This window comes from Hylobates moloch, unplaced genomic scaffold (assembly GCF_009828535.3).
Source record: "Hylobates moloch isolate HMO894 unplaced genomic scaffold, HMol_V3 SCAFFOLD_12, whole genome shotgun sequence".
NCBI lineage: Eukaryota > Metazoa > Chordata > Mammalia > Primates > Hylobatidae > Hylobates > Hylobates moloch.
In genome coordinates, this window is record NW_026652287.1 from 33,872,898 (window position 1) to 33,888,724 (window position 15,827).

At 42.6% G+C, this 15,827-nt stretch overlaps 1 protein-coding gene across 2 annotated transcripts in view; it reads left to right on the plus strand.

Moving 5' to 3' along the window:
• The first annotated feature begins 1,310 nt into the window (after positions 1–1,310).
• FPR1 (formyl peptide receptor 1) overlaps positions 1,311–15,827 on the plus strand; it is a 64,884-nt gene continuing 50,367 nt past the window's right edge. The window contains exons 1-3 of one of the 2 annotated variants that reach the window (XR_009208995.1): positions 1,311–1,429; positions 1,513–1,714; positions 7,272–7,657. The gene's annotated coding sequence lies outside the window, so the exon portion shown is untranslated. Of the gene's footprint in view, positions 1,430–1,512; positions 1,715–7,271; positions 7,658–8,608; positions 8,737–15,827 lie in introns of those variants that run through there. The other variant, XM_058425390.1, reaches the window with a different exon arrangement.

Genomic DNA, 15,827 nt, shown 5'->3' on the forward strand with positions numbered 1-15,827 from the left:
TGATGGACTTTAAAGCCCCCAGAACTGTGATCAATAAATTTATGGAGTGTGTGTTTGTGTGTGTGTGTGTGAGACAGAGCATCATTCTGTCACCCATGCTGGAGTGCAGTGGCATGATCTCGGCCCATTGCAACCTCCATCTCCAGGGTTCAACCAATTCCCTTACTTCAGCCTCCCCAGTAGCTAGAACTACCGGTGCATCACCATGCCTGCTAATTTTTGTATTTTTGGGTAGAGACAGAGTTTCACCATGTTGGCCAGGCTGGTCTCAAACTTGTAACCTCAGATGATTCACCCATCTCAGCCTCTCAAAGTGCTGAGATTACAGGCATGAGCCACCATGCCTGGCCTAAATTTATGTTGTTTAAAAATTATCCAGCGTAATAAATTTTGTTATAGTACCTTGAATGGACTAAGAGACAAATTAGTCTAAATGACCATAACGTGTGTATCAAGTGAATCTTCTTGGAGGAGGATGTCCTCAACGTAATGCTGTATCTGTGCTTATGGAGATTGTGGATGTCATTAAGCTCTTGTCTGCAAAGCTTGTGTGTGATGACAAAGCTGTGAGGGTACCCGTAGGTAGCCTGGAAAGGTGTATTGTGTTTCTTCAGAGGTGGAGGCAACTGTAGCTGAGGGTCTGTAGAAATCAGCACTTAACAGAACATGCTAGCCAAATGAATGAGAGCAAAATGTTTACCCGTTCTTGATTGAATAGTATTAGCAATTTTTAATAATACTAGATGTTAGATATGGGGGCCCTGATAGATGGGACTATACCCTTAATGCTGTAGTCATCCATCGTAAGACATTCTTTATAATATTTTTTATTTTCAGATATGGGAACAAGAAGCACTTCGGGCTGTTAAATGGAGATGCAATGTGGATAGTCACCCTTTTATTAATCACGTTTTGTGTAACTGATTTTAATTATTGAAGGCCATATTTCACCCTACATTGGGCCATATTAACTATCTTAACTGGGGGACTAAGTGATCCCATTTTATCAAGCCAATCTCTAAGTGCAAACAATTTACTTTAATTTTAATGTATTATTTATTATGTCTACCTCCATCATATTCTATTTTAGAGCAACCTAACTCCAGCATAGGCTATTTTAGAACAATAGGTATGACTATGGGTAATGTAGGCAAGGCTGTAAAGTGAGGTATACTCATTTTTCAAAATTTTATATATAGTTGCCTTCTCAAGACAATATGGGCAGAGTGAGTACATTTAGTGGGATCCTTGCAGGGAGCGGAAGGCCCCATGGGATGTGACCAACTCAGCATTCCGCTGGAGGCTATATGATCAAACAGCAACTGTTTATCATGAATGCAGGATGTGGGCAAACTCACGACTACTCCCGCTGCCAGAAGGTTTGCTGAGGGCCATCGCTTCCTGGTGCCAAGCTCCTTGTCCACTAGAGGTAAGGTGCCCCCTGACTCCTTCTTCCAGTTATACTCTTTTGTCTCTTGTCTTTTATTCCCGTGTTCATCCCCCTTTGTTCAGTCCACCAGGGATCATGTCACGTTACATAGTGGTGCCCCGAACAGCAACAGAATCGGGTGCCCTGCAAGTGGCACTCAAATAGGCGACAGTCTGAACATGGGACTATGAGGATGTGAATGAAGAAGATCTCCTGGAACAGAGGAACTGAAATTGACAAGGCAAATGGGGACCCTGGGATGAGTCGGCCGGCAGCGGATATGAGGTCAGTGCCTAAAGAGGTACTGGGAGCAGTGCCTTAAAGAAGTACTGGAAACGGGAAGTTTTCTGAATCAGGGTAATATGGGGCAGAATTTGTCTACTGAGAAAAAAACATTATGTGCCATTGCTTAAAGTTTTGTTGAAACAAACTGGTGCTCAGGTTAGTTCTCAGACATTAACTAAGCTGCTGCAGGACGTTATTACACATAACCCATGGTTTCTACAGGCAGGCACCCTTGATGTGGAAAATTGGGACAGAGCAGGAGAAGGATTAAAATGGGCTCATCAAAAAGGTCTTAAAATTGATCCTTCTGTTTTCTCCACTTGGAGTTTAGTTCATACTGTACTTCTGCCACTATCTCCGTATTATTCTGTGGGACAGCAGGCTGAATCTAAAAATCTGAAAGAATCTGTTGTCCCACTCACAGCTCCAACTGAAAATAAAAAACAGGAGACGGAGGATAAAAATTGGCTTATACCGCCTCCTCCAGTTACAGAAACATCTGTACCACCTCCTTTGGTAGCAGAAATAGAGACCCCAATACAAAGAATTTTATGCTCTGCTGCCATAGCTGGAGAGCCCTTAGACCTTGCACTTTTCCTATTTCCATTAGGCCTGATCCAAACAATCCACAGCAGGTTATTCATGAACACACCCCACTAGAGTTTAAGTTGTTGAAGGAATTAAAAGCGAGAGCGGTGAATAATGGCGTACAGAGCCCATTGACCTTAGGATTGCTAGAATCTGTGTTTGGTGCTATGCGTCTTTTACGCTTTGATGTGAAACACTTGGCACAAACTTGTTTGTCCGCTAGTGCATATCTGACATGGAATTTAAATTGGCAAGAAATGTGTGCAGACCAGGCTAAACAGAACCGTGTTGCTGGACACGGAGACATTACAGAGGATATGCTATTAGGTAATGGCCCTTACTCAGACCTGGAAAGTCAAATGGCACTCCCAGACGCTGCTTATCAGCAGTGTGCACAGGCTGTTAAATGCACCTGGGCCACAATTCCTGAAGAGGGAGTCCCAGTACAATCCTTTTTACATATCATGCAAGGGTCACAGGAACCCTATGTGCAATTTCTTGCAAGATCACAAGAGGCAGTTAGGTGTCAGATTCCTCATACCGCGGCTGCAGAAGTGCTAACTCTAGCTTTTGAGAATGCAGATGTGGATTGTAAACATGCACTGGCACCAGTGAGGTGTATAAAAAACTTGGGAAATTTTCTCAGAGCTTGTCAAGATGTGGGAACTGAGCTTCGTCGCTTTGCAATATTAGCACAAGCAGTGGCTAACTTAGTAGTTGACAAATCTAAAAGGAGCCAAGGGTCAAACCCTAAAATGAAAAAATGTTATAATTGTGGAAAACCTGGACATTTTAAAAAGGAATGCCACCAGATCTCAGGACAGAAAGGACCTTACAATGCAGTGCCCCACCCAGCAGAAAAAACGCCAGGACTTTGTCCTTGCTGTAACAGAGGAAATAACTGGGCTAATCAGTGCCGCTCAAAATTTCACCAGAATGGCACCCTCCTGCTGGGAAATGAGACAGGGGCCTGGACCCAGGCCCCACAAACAATGAGGGCATTCCCAGTCCAGACCTCAACCCTGTTTCTGGCATGGGTTCCCAGAGGCACATTGATTCCCTCACCCCAGGAACACAAGGAGTACAGGATTAGATCTCCCAGTCAAAGAACGGGTAATGTTAGTTGGGGCAGACAAACCCATCAAAGTTCCCACTGGTATTTGGGGACCATTACCAGCAGGATATGTGGAACTAATTTAGGCAAAATCTGCCTTAACTTACAGAGCATTACTGTCATCCCAGAAGTTGTTGACTCTGATTATGAAGGAGAAATTCAAGTAGTTTTAATGTCACAAGATCTGTGGGGTTTTGAGCTGGGACAATATACTGCTCAATTGTTGCTTATTCCCTGCAAATCACACACTTCTCTCCATGAAAGGAGAAATGAGAAAATAAAGAGTTTGGGAGCACAACTACATGGGAAATCTATCTGTCCCAACCCATAGCCTCTAATAGACCCACCTGTGTAGTACAAATTAAAGAAATTTTATGGGCTTATGGATACGGGAGCTGATGTGTCAGTAATATCTAAAGACAGTTGGCCCCCATCCTGGCCCTTGGAATTAACTTCTACATCCCTAGTGGGAGTAGAAACAGCTCAAAGTGTTCAACAGAGCACTGAGATTTTACCTTGTCTTGGTCCGGATGGACAGTCATGTACTTTTCAGTCTTATGTTGAAAATATAGCTATCAACTTATGGGGTTGAGACTTACTTATAACATGGAATATGAGACTTACAAATGAAAACTTTGATAACCCAGGATTTAAAATGTTGAAGAACATGGGATATCAGAGGGGAAAATATTTAGGAAAATTTCTTCAAGGAAATCCTAACCCAATATCAGTAACTGGAAAAACAGATAGAAAAGGGCTAGGACATCAGGATTTCTAATGAGGGTCATTGATACTTCTCCTCTGCCCGCTGCCTTACTATTAGAATGGCTCAGTGACAAACCTGTATGGGTGGATCAATGGCCCCTATCTCAGAAGAACCTGATGCAACTTCAGCGGCTAGTAAAAGAACAATGGGATGCCGGACACATAACCCTGGAATTCTCCAGTGTTTGTTATTCCAAAAAAGTCCGGAAGATGGCGACTACTACATGATTTAAGAGCTATTTATGTACCCATAAAACTGATGGGTGCCTTTACAAAAACTTTTACCATTTCCAGCGGCTATTCCAAGAGACTGGCCTCTTGTAGTAATAGATCTGAAGGATTGTTTCTTTACTACACCCTTACATGAGAAGGATAAGCCTTGATGTGCATTCTCTGTGCCTTCTATTAATCAAACAGAACCTGTTTCTCATTATCAATGGAGAGTTTTACCCCAAGGCATGCTTAACAGTCCTACGCTATGTCAGCATTTTGTAGGACAGGCATTAAAGAAGCCTTGGAATATGTTTCCTACTGCTTACATCATTCATTTTATGGATGATATTCTTTTGGCTGTTCCTACCGATCAAAACCTACATCAGTTATTCAGAGAAACAAAGCAGGCTTTGACTAAATGGACTCTCAAAATAGCTCCAGAAAAGGTACAAACAACTTCCCCATACAAATACTTAGGAACTATTGTTACAGAGAGAAGTGTACGGACTCAGAAAGTAGTTCTTCATAAAGACACGTTACAGACTGTAAATGATTTTCAGCAATTACTAGGAGATATTAATTGGCCACGACCTATGTTAGGTATTGCTACCTATCAACTTACACTTATTTACCAAACCCTGCAAGGAGATTCTTCTTTAAATTCTCTGCGGCAACTAACTAAAGAGGCAGAAGCCGAATTACAGCTTGTAGAGCAAATGTTACAGCAGAGACATGCCTCATGGCTACAACCACAAAAACCTTTGCTGTTGTTTATTCTTCCTACCCCTTACTCCCCAGCAGGACTTTTGGGCCAGTTTATAGACAAGTCTGTAACAGTAATAGAATGGTTCTTTCTATCTAATCAAACAGTCAAAACCTTGCAAGTTTATCTTTCTTTCGTTACGCAAATTGTGACTATGGGCATAGATCAAAAATGCTTACAGGATGTGATCTTGACAAAATTATTGTTCCTTTAGACTCTCAGCAACAAGCTGCAGCTTGGGAAATGTTGACTGCCTGGCAAACTGCTTTCGCAGACTTCATGGGCGCGATAGATAACCACTACCCTCAGACAAAATTTTACAGTTTTATAAAATCCATTCTTTCATTCTTCCTGTGATTACTCATCACAAACCTATTCCAGGTGGACAGACTTATTTTACTGATGGCTCTCCCAAAGGTCATGCCACCGTCTATGGACCAAAACATACTCAAACAATAATGATCTCTGGGATTTCAGCTCAATGCTCAGAGCTAATTGCAGTCAGCTGTGAGGTTTTACAGCTCACAGCTTCAGATCCTATCAACTACAGGGAGCCGAAGGCCCATGAGACCTGACCAACTCAGGATTCCACTGGAGGCTATATGATCAAACAGCAAACTGTTTATCATGAATGCAGGATGTGGGCAAACCCACACTGCCCTGCCACCAAAAGGTTTGTGGAGGGCCTCACTCCCTGGCTCTTTGAAGTTATCTACTGAGAGTTATCTATTGAGGAATCTAGCGCCTACTGTTTTAAGAATGCAGTCTTGCAAGCCTGCCGTGAATCAAGCTGCTAGCCAACAACCACCCCCTACCCCTACTTCTCGTTATCTCTTTTGCCTGATAAATACAGAGGGCTGTGTAACACTCAGGGCCCTGTCCACTAGAGGCAAGCTGCCCCCTGACCGCTTCTTCCAAATATACTCTTTTATCTCTTGTCTTTTATTCCCACGCTCACCCACTTTGTTCAGTCCACCAGGGATTGTGGCAGGCTACAATCAACATTGTCAACCATAAAGACATGTTACAGACTTTAAATGATTTTCAACAATTATTAGGAGATATTAATTGGCTACGCCCAATGTTAGGTATTGCTACCTATCAACTTACACATCTTTACCAAACCCTGCAAGGAGATTCTTCTTGTTCAGCTTATGTTGTAAATTTAGCCAGTCGCATAGAAACTGCCACAGTTAAAAGTACACTAGACCCAGAACTGCTTAATTTGTTTCACTTATTCTCATATGCTGCATGGTACATGCCAAACAGCTGAGACAGCTGGTCATGTACAGCGACATTGTCTGTCATCATTTGCTCATATGGGAATACCTAAACAATTACAAATTGACAATGGACCCGCTTATACTAGTTATATCACTGCATTAATCATAGCACATTGTGAACACATAATATCTCTACTGTGATGATTTTAGGTCACATCCCTGGGCTAGGGATTCCTGTTAATCTGTCCGAGGCTTGGGCTGCCACACCTGCTTTGCATTTTGTGAAACATCTTCTACCTCAGGTTACTCACTGTGCCCGTAGAGCCTTAGGCATGATAATTTTTGCTATTGTTTCCTTGGTCACACTAATAACTTCTGTTGTGATGTCGTCTGTTTCTCTGCACAGTTCTGTTCAAACGGCTCAGTACGTAGAGAATTGGACACGTACAGCCAACCAAGCGAGGCTACTTCAGAATAAAATTAACACTGAGTTACAAACTGAAGTGGCAATGTTGAAATCCACGGTTCTGTGGTTAGGGGAACAAGTACAAAGCTTGAAGTTGCAGCAGCAATTGCGCTGTCACTTTAATCACACTCATATTTGTGTAACCAACTTAGAATATAACGAAAGTGAGTATCCGTGGGACCTTGTGAAAGCCCATTTGCAAGGAGCTTTCACATCCAACATCACCTTTGATATTGGTGAATTACAAAACCAAATTCTTGATTTAAATAGGCAAACTCAAGAATTTCAGCCTTCTTTAGAAGATTGGGCTGAATTCCAGGAAGGCCTGGAGAGCCTCAACCCTTGGACCTATCTAAGGCGCCACAGTAACATCTTATATGTAGTTCTTGGAATAATGTCGTTTTGTCTCTGTCTTCTGTTTATAGTCTGTAAAATCGGATGGACCGCCAATCGGCGAATGAGAGCTGCCCAGCCTGGCCTTACATTCTTTCAATTAATTCATAAACAGAAAAGGGGATATGCAGGGAGCCAAAGGCCCATGGGACGTGACCAACTCAGTATTCCATTGGAGGCTATATGATCAAACAGCAAACTGTTTATCATGAATACAGGATGTGAGCGAACTCACCACTGTGCCTGCCACCAGAAGGTTTGCCGAGGGCAATCGCTTCCTGGTGCCAAGCTCTTTGAAGTTATCTACTGAGACATGAGACATCTAGAGAATGCAGTCTTGCAAGCCTACTCTGGACCAACCAACTGACCTCTTCTTCCACTCCCTATCTCACTATCTCTTTTGTCTAATAAATACAGAGGGCCATGTAAAGCTCAGGGCCTTGTCCACTAGAGGCAAGGTGCCCCCTGACCCCTTCTTCCAAATGTGGTCTTTTGTCTCTTGTCTTTTATTCCCGTGTTCAGCCCCCTTTGTTCAGTCCACCAGGGATCATGGCAGGTTACATAGTGGCGCCCCGAACAGCCGACAGAATCGAGTGCTTGATAGATCCTCATATATAACTATAATTTGAGCCCCAATGTGAAGTCCATAAATTTTTGTCAATTTGAGCATTTTGCTGTTGTTGAAGTTAGGTTAGGTACCTATGTTGTAAAGGCACAAAACCAAATCAGTGCCTTTTTATCTTTTTGTTATATAATTTTTTTGGTATAAAAATTAATAGATGAATTTTGAATTCCCAATCAAATCAAATTGTAAAACTTTGATGCGGTTATATATTAAATGTACATAATTCACCTATTTGTCATATGTTTACATGAAAATATTATATACATATATACATATGATGTATTTAATTTCCTTTTTATCACCCTCCCATTAGAAGTTTGTTCATAAATCAGTAAGTATTCTAGGGCTAGGATTATGTTTCCTAGATCTGGATTCTGCTCAGTACTTAAAGTTCCTCTTTTTTTTTTTCTTGGACTCGTGACTGTGGTGTAGAACTGGAAACTGTGTCAAGGGTGACTGAGCCCTGAGCCTTGTATGAGAAAATTAAGCTTGTATTCAGACTGGATGCTGAGGCAACAGACCCTTAAAAGCATACACTGCAGTGAAGAAGGGTGATGAACGTTGGTTAGGCAGCTGTCAGTCTTGGCCAGAATTATGCCTTCGGGTACTCAAGATCCCTTTACACTCTTCTTCCAAACAGAAGAAGTAGAGCCATCCTTCCCAAGGATGATATCCCCAACGTTTTATGTTGAAGTTTCTTTGTGATAAGTGTCCCATAACTTAAAAGAATATTCTTCTTCAAAGCCCCAGTATACAACGATGCAATGAGAATTGGGAATCCACAATGGAAACTCCTAATGAGGAAAAGAAAAACGAGGAGATGTAGCGGGCACTGTTCTACTGCAATTAACCAAGGCCAGTGGGAAGGAAAGGTAAGAATCCCCTGTCCTGGCAGTGGACGAAGTCTATTAATTAGCCCATCTGGAAGCCCTGGCTCTCCTATCTAGAGGTGACACGCTGTCCTTCGTGGCTCCTGACTTTCTGTCTTGCATTGTTTTCATTGTTCCTCATTTTCTATGGCCACAACTTAGTTGGGCGTTAAAGAATATACTTTTTTTTTTTTTTGGAAATTGAAAGCATTTATAGGAGTCAAAAGTGTGAACGAAATGGGCAAACTGCTCTGCCTGGGAAATGCACAGAACTCTAGAGAAAGGAGAAAAATGAGTGAGTAAAGCAGTGGAGTGAGAGAGGACGTTGATAACAGGACTCCTTGATATTCATGTTGAGTGGTGTCTTTTGCCAGTGCATCAGGAAAGTATGTTACACAATACAGGACTGACAATTTCTGAATGTTTATGTGGAGAAAGCAAGGTAAAGGGCTGAGTTATGAGCTGATTTATTTAAATACAAAGTCATTAGGCAGTTGTTAGCGAGAGTATTCTATTGAAGCAGAAACTCAAAATTTAAGGTGTTCATGAAAATGGAAGCCACCTGGGAATTTATAAATATTGTGCACATGAGGATGAGAATTTACTAGACATGACTTGGTTCATGTTATGAGGGCCAGAGATAATTTTAATTAGACATCAAATGTTTCTCACTTAAATATCTAGGTGACACTATTTTTTGATTCATTAATTCAGTATTTATTGAGTGCCTACCACATGTCAGACACTATTTACACATAGAGGGTGAGGATTCATCTGTAAGCAATATAGACCACAATCCCTGCCCTCAGATAGCTTGCATTCTTATTATATGAAAGGAACCATATGAAGTTTGAATACAGTTGTTACCCCTCTTCATGCCAATAAACGTCATAGTTCAGATGAAATGACCAAATTTCTTGAAAATAATAGTTTACCAAAAGTGAAAGATATGAAAAAGAAAACTGAACAATGTAATAATTGTTAAAGACATTAAACATATATTTAAAATCTCTCCCAGAAAGAAAACCCAAGACCCAGTTGGCTTCATGTAAATGTTTCTAAAAGTGTTTTTAATAAACACTTTTTATAAATTTTGATGCTGGGCACGGTGGCTCATGCCTGTAATCCCAGCACTTTGGGAGGCTGAGGTGGGCAGATCACTTGAGGTCAGGAGTTCGAGACCAGCCTGGCCAACATAGTGAAACCCCATCTCTACTAAAAATTAGCTGGGCGTGGTGGCGCCTGCCTGTAGTCCCAGCTACTCAGGAGGCTGAGGCATGAGAATCATTTGAACCCGGGAGCCAGAGGTTGCAGTGAGCTGAGATCACTCCACTGCACTCCATCCTAGGCGACAGAGCAAGACAGTAGAGAAAAGTGAAATAACAGAGCCATCTTTACATAAACATAAATACAGAAATTCTAAAGAAATCTAGGAGATCAATTACAAATATATAAGATACATCATGAGGAAGCATGATTCATTTCAGAAACACAAGGTAGTTTAACATTGAAGAATTCATCAACCTAATTTGTAACGATGTAAATGAAAGAATAAAAATAATCATGTTAATATTGGCAGATATTACATTTGAAAACATTTAACATCCATTCATAATTTAAGCAATAGAAGAAGAAAACTCTTAAAAAGTAAGAATAGAGGACACTTTCAACAGTCTGATTAAAAAGAGAAAGATACAAAAAGGTGACAGCAAACATTATACTTAAGGGTAAAGTAATTAAGTTTTCCCTTTAATATATACTATCTCATCCAAGCCTTACAAATGCCCACCACTCTTTCTGTTTTCTTGTAGTTTTTTTCCACTTCCACTTACCCCAGGGTACAGGCTGAGGTCCAGAAATTAGAAATGACACCCACAATAGCCTCATTTTTCTATTTCTTACTCTCAAATCAGGGGGCATGGAAGTATTTTTTCTTGATTAAAAACTTGATCCACTCATCCTTGAATGGCTTAATGTGACTCAAGGGTAGAAGAAGCTGGGACTGGCATGAGGGTAGGATGAGAAAGAGCTAAAAAATATCCCTGACCCCCTCCTCACGTTGTCTGTACCTCCACCTCTGCAGGAGGTGAAGCAGTGTTGGTAGCTCTGTCACTGGTCTGGGCTGAAGGGCTGAGGCAGCCCTCAATAGCCCATCTGCTGTAGTCATCCATCATAAGGCATTTTTATGAATTTTTTTTTTTTTTTTTTTTTTTAGATTTGGGAACAGGAAGAACTTTTGGGTTGCTAAATGGAGATGTGGTGTCGATAATCACGCTTTTATTAATTAGGTTTTATATAATACATTTTAATCCTTGAAGGTGCTGTTTCAACTTCTATTGGGCCATAATAAGTTATCTTAACTGTGGGACTAAGGGGCCCCATTTGATCAAGCCAATTTGTAAGTGCCAAAAGCTTACTTTAATTTTAATTTGATATTGTGTCACAGAATCTATGTCCAACATCGAATATTTTAGAGCAATGACTGTATGACTATGGGAAATTTAGGCGACGCTACAGCTAAAGTGAGGTCTACTCATTTTTCAAAATTTTAGTTAGCTTCTCAAGATTATGGGGGGTAGAGTAAGTAAATTTAATGGGATCCCTGTGTATAACTATAATTTGAGCCCACTATTAAGTCCATAAATTTTTGTCAATTCATGCGGCTGGAGTTTAGTAGCACAATCTCGGCTCACTGCAACCTCCACCTCCCAGGTTCAAGCAATTCTCCTGCCTCAGCCTCCTGAGTAGCTGGGATTACAGGCACCCAGCATCATGCCTGGCTAATTTCTGTACTTTTAGTAGAGATGGGGTTTCACCATGTTGGCCAGGCTGATCTTGAACCCCTGACCTCAGGTGATCTGCCCACCTTGGCCTCCCAAAGTGTTGGGATTACAGGTGTGAGCCACCCCATTCGGCCACTAATGTTAAAAGTTAAGTTAGAACCTATATTGTAGAGGAACAAAAGCCAATCAGTGTCCTTTTTGTCTTTTTTTACATAAACTTTTACTACAAAAATTAATATATGGATTTTGAATTTCCAGTCAAATCAAATTATAAAACTGTTTCAATTTGGTTACGTATTATGTATACATAATTTATCTATTATATATTTACATTAAAATATATGCATATATAATGGATTTAATTTCCTTTTGTCACCCCCCTATCTAGAAGTTTCTTCATAAATTAATAAATAATCTAGGGCCAGCATTGTGTTTGCTAAACCTGGTTTGGCTCAACACTTAAAGTTAAAAGTTTCTCTCTTTTTTCTTGGACTTGTAACTGCCTAGAGCGTCAGTCTCTCTGTTATTTTTTTCTATTTTCTTTTTTCCCCCATCAATCTTCTAGCTACTTGAAGCCAAAATTCTTAGTTTCTGTCCTAGCTGATAAGAGAAAAAGGGGAAGGAGGAAAAGGGCCCAGTGCCGCTGGACAGTCACGTCTCTCTGGGAAGGACCCATTACAAGACAATGAATCCCTCTCCTCTCTTTTTTTCTATTTCACATAAAATCTTTAAAGTGACTTGCATTTCTAGGCATCTAATATTTATATACTTTTTATTTCCTATCCTCACTCTCTGGATGTTTACTGGACAAGGTCCCAGTGGTATGGAGTAGCACTCTGCTGTTTTCACTTTACACATTGTTACCAAAAAAGAAAAAAAATGGTGATAGAGTTAGTCCAAACTGCACCACTTTGTAAGCCCCCCACCATTTTGCAGACCTTGGTCAAAGTGAAACATTCCATGGGGTTTCGGGCCATGAGAAACATCCTGCCTAACCACCTGACCACAAGGCACACGAACATCCTTATCACACCCTGCCGGGCAAAGGCCCAAGGAACATCACTATCACATTCTGCAGGAACAAGTGCCAAACCACCTCATCATGGGAACATGTTATCAACATTTTCCCAGGCAACAGGCCACGCTCCACTTCCAGACCTCTCCCACCCAGGCCTGTAATTGCCCCAGCCTGTAAGCAGTGGTGGGCACTGGCACCTCTGCAGGTTTATGCTGGACATAAATGCCTGCATTTGCTGTTGAGACACTCTGTCTTTGTGTGTCTTTCTTTAACCTCTCTTCAAAACCGAACAATGAGCTCCACTTGCACCGGCCTTGTAGGCAGCTGCTTTTCTTTCCAGGGTGACCCGATCGATCTCTGAGGGGCTGGGAGAATGAGAAGTGATAGCACCAAGGAATGCAGCAACCAAGGAGACGCTGGCCTCAGCAGCACCTGCTCTTGCAAGGTGCCCTGGGGACTCAGGTGCAGTTGCCGTGTCACAGGTTAGAGTTAGGCGACTGGATCCTTTCACCCAGCTCCCCTTCACTGACCCAGTGAAGCCAGCATGCTGTCATCCTCTTCAACTTCACTATGGGAGAATCGCTGCTCCCCAGGAGCCTGGTGGCCCATGGCCCTATCATCAGCAAGATGGAGGTAGAGCTGAGGATCGAGCCATGGGCCACGAGGTGGCCAGCTCACTCTGGCTGGAGGCCAGTACTTTGTAGCTTAGAGCCAATACAGGCTGGACCACTATTGTGGCCCTAGGTCACCAGAGAAGCATGTATGGCTCAAGGGGCAACATGCCCTCCAGTAGTGGCCCCCTGGCAGGGGCCTGATCCCAGAAAGGGTGTCTGATGTCCCACAGGGAAACACCCTCATTACAGTAGGATCTGTCCTCCAGCGGCTGCTGGGGAGCCTGGAGCCTCAAAGAGCCATCCACAGCCACTGGAATTTCTGGAGAATCTCCAAGGTAACAGCTGAGGACAGCAGTACTAAGCTGCATGAAGCAGCAGAATCCAGCACCAGCAAGCTGTAGTGCCATCTGGGCCAGACCGACTGGGCTGTCTGATGCAGGAAGTGCGTGAGTCATCCACACACAGACATTGGGATTGTGTCCAAGACACAGCCAAAAGCCTGCCTGGTATGCCAGTGGTATTAAATGAAGCTCTTCAAGTTTCTCTATCAACTCAGCTGGTAGTGACCGTCCTCAGCAGCCACCAGAGGCCAGGACAAAAGAACATCAAGAGGGGATCCAACTGCCCAGGTTGCTTTCGGGCAACCTCACATCGTGGGTCGGATTGTGGGTGCGGCTTCAATGATGCGACTACAGTGTTAAAGTTTGAGAGGTTTTAGTATTCACAGACCCTGGGAGGTACATGAGACATCTGGAGGCCACACTCAGAGGAGCAAGAGAACAGGCAGAAAGAGAGCTGACGGGGGTGGCAACTGGCAGTGGGAGTGGGGTGTGGCACACTTCAAGTTCAGGGGCAAATGTCCGAATGTTTCCCTTTTTTCCTCCATTGCCCAGGCTGGAGTGCAGCGGTGTGATCTCGGCTCACTGAAACCTTCGCCTCCTGGATTCAAGTAATTCTTCTGCCTCAGCCTCCCCAGTAGCTGGACGCCACCACCACGCCCGGCTAATTTTTTGTATTTTTAGTAGAGATGGGGTTTCACCATGTTGGCCAGGCTGTCTCGAACTCCTCAGCCTCCCAAAGTGCTGGGATTACAGGTGTGAGCCACCGCGCCCAGCCAAGCTACAGCAATTTTCTATGATCATGAAAATCTGAGAATCTTCCCACCCTGGGCTATTTAGCCTCTTTAAGAATGATAACAATTATCTAGCACTTGTTTACATCTAATACTCATAATAACACTGTGAGGCAGCCATCATCATCCCTTTTTTACTAGGGAGAATCCATAGCCCAGGGACTCCTGTAGCTTTTTCAGCATCATGCCTAGCCAATCAGTGGAGACAGCAAGATTTGTAAACCAGACCGAACAGAGCCACTACCTTTGCACGCTCAAGTGCTGCCATTGAAAGGCTTTATCCCAAAATCACCAGGATAGGGTCCTGCCCTCATATAATAATTTTTTTCTCCTATTTCTTTTACTCATTTCCTCCTTTTTTCCTGTCATTACCAGTCACTTTCACTGAGGTCTTCCCAGGGACATTGTTTAGTGTAGCTCAGGGTTTCTCAACCTTGACACCAATGGCATTTAGGGCTGGTTAATTCTTTGTTGTGGGGGACTGTTCTGTACACAGTAGGATGTTTATCAGTGCCCCCGGTGTCTATCCACAGATGCCAGTAGCAACTCCCCATTCAGGAGTGACAACCAAAAGACATTATCAAAGATCCCCTAGGGGGCAAAATACCTCCCCACCCCCTCCCTCTGCCAGTTGAGTGTCACCGTAATGGTGTAGAGTACCAGGCTCTGGAGTCAGTTAGATCTCCACTCTAATCTTATCTCTGACACCTCGACAGTGTAAATTCTTGATCAGTGACATCTCTTTGAGTCCCCATTTTCCCCTCTGCAGAACTGAAATGGTTTCTTGATGAAGACTGATTTTCAGGGGAGGATTAAATAGAATAGACATGCACAGGAGGCTGAGGCAGGGGAATCGCCTGAACCCGGGAGGCGGAGGTTGCAGTGAGCTGAGATTGCACCACCGCACTCCAGCTTGGCAACAGAGCGAGACTCCGTCTCAAAAAAAAAAAAAAAAGAAAAAAAAAGAATAGACATGGAAATCATCTAGGATAGGTCGGTAAATCTGTAACAAATTAGAACTCTTAGCCGTCACCAGGCTGTGTGCTGTGTTGTGGGGTACAATCCTGAACCCTGCACTATGAAGCTCAGGGTCAGGACAAGAACGATGCTTATAGCAATAGTAGCTTCTACTTGTGAACATTAGCCACACACCAAGAGCTTCTCCCTTAACCCTCACAACTCCTCTCATAGGCTCTGCGGATAGGATGTGTTAATATGTGTAAGCACTGAACACACCCGGAGACACGGTGAATATTGATTAATGCTAGTTTTAATTCGTATAACCATTGTACAGATGAGAAAGTTAAGACTTAGATTGAGGTGGGATGTGGTGAGGGATAAAAGATCATTTTTTATATCAAAAAAATTGAAAATTGTATTTCTACTAGATCATTCTATCACATAATCACGCCCCCTCTCTTTCAAGAGAAACCTCCTTTGAACCATATTTCTTTCCAGCTTCAACCCTATCTAGCCAAATGACCTCTCTGTAAGGGGAATTTCCAGCCAAACATCCAAAGAGAATGTCTCTAATTCCTCCTTTTCCT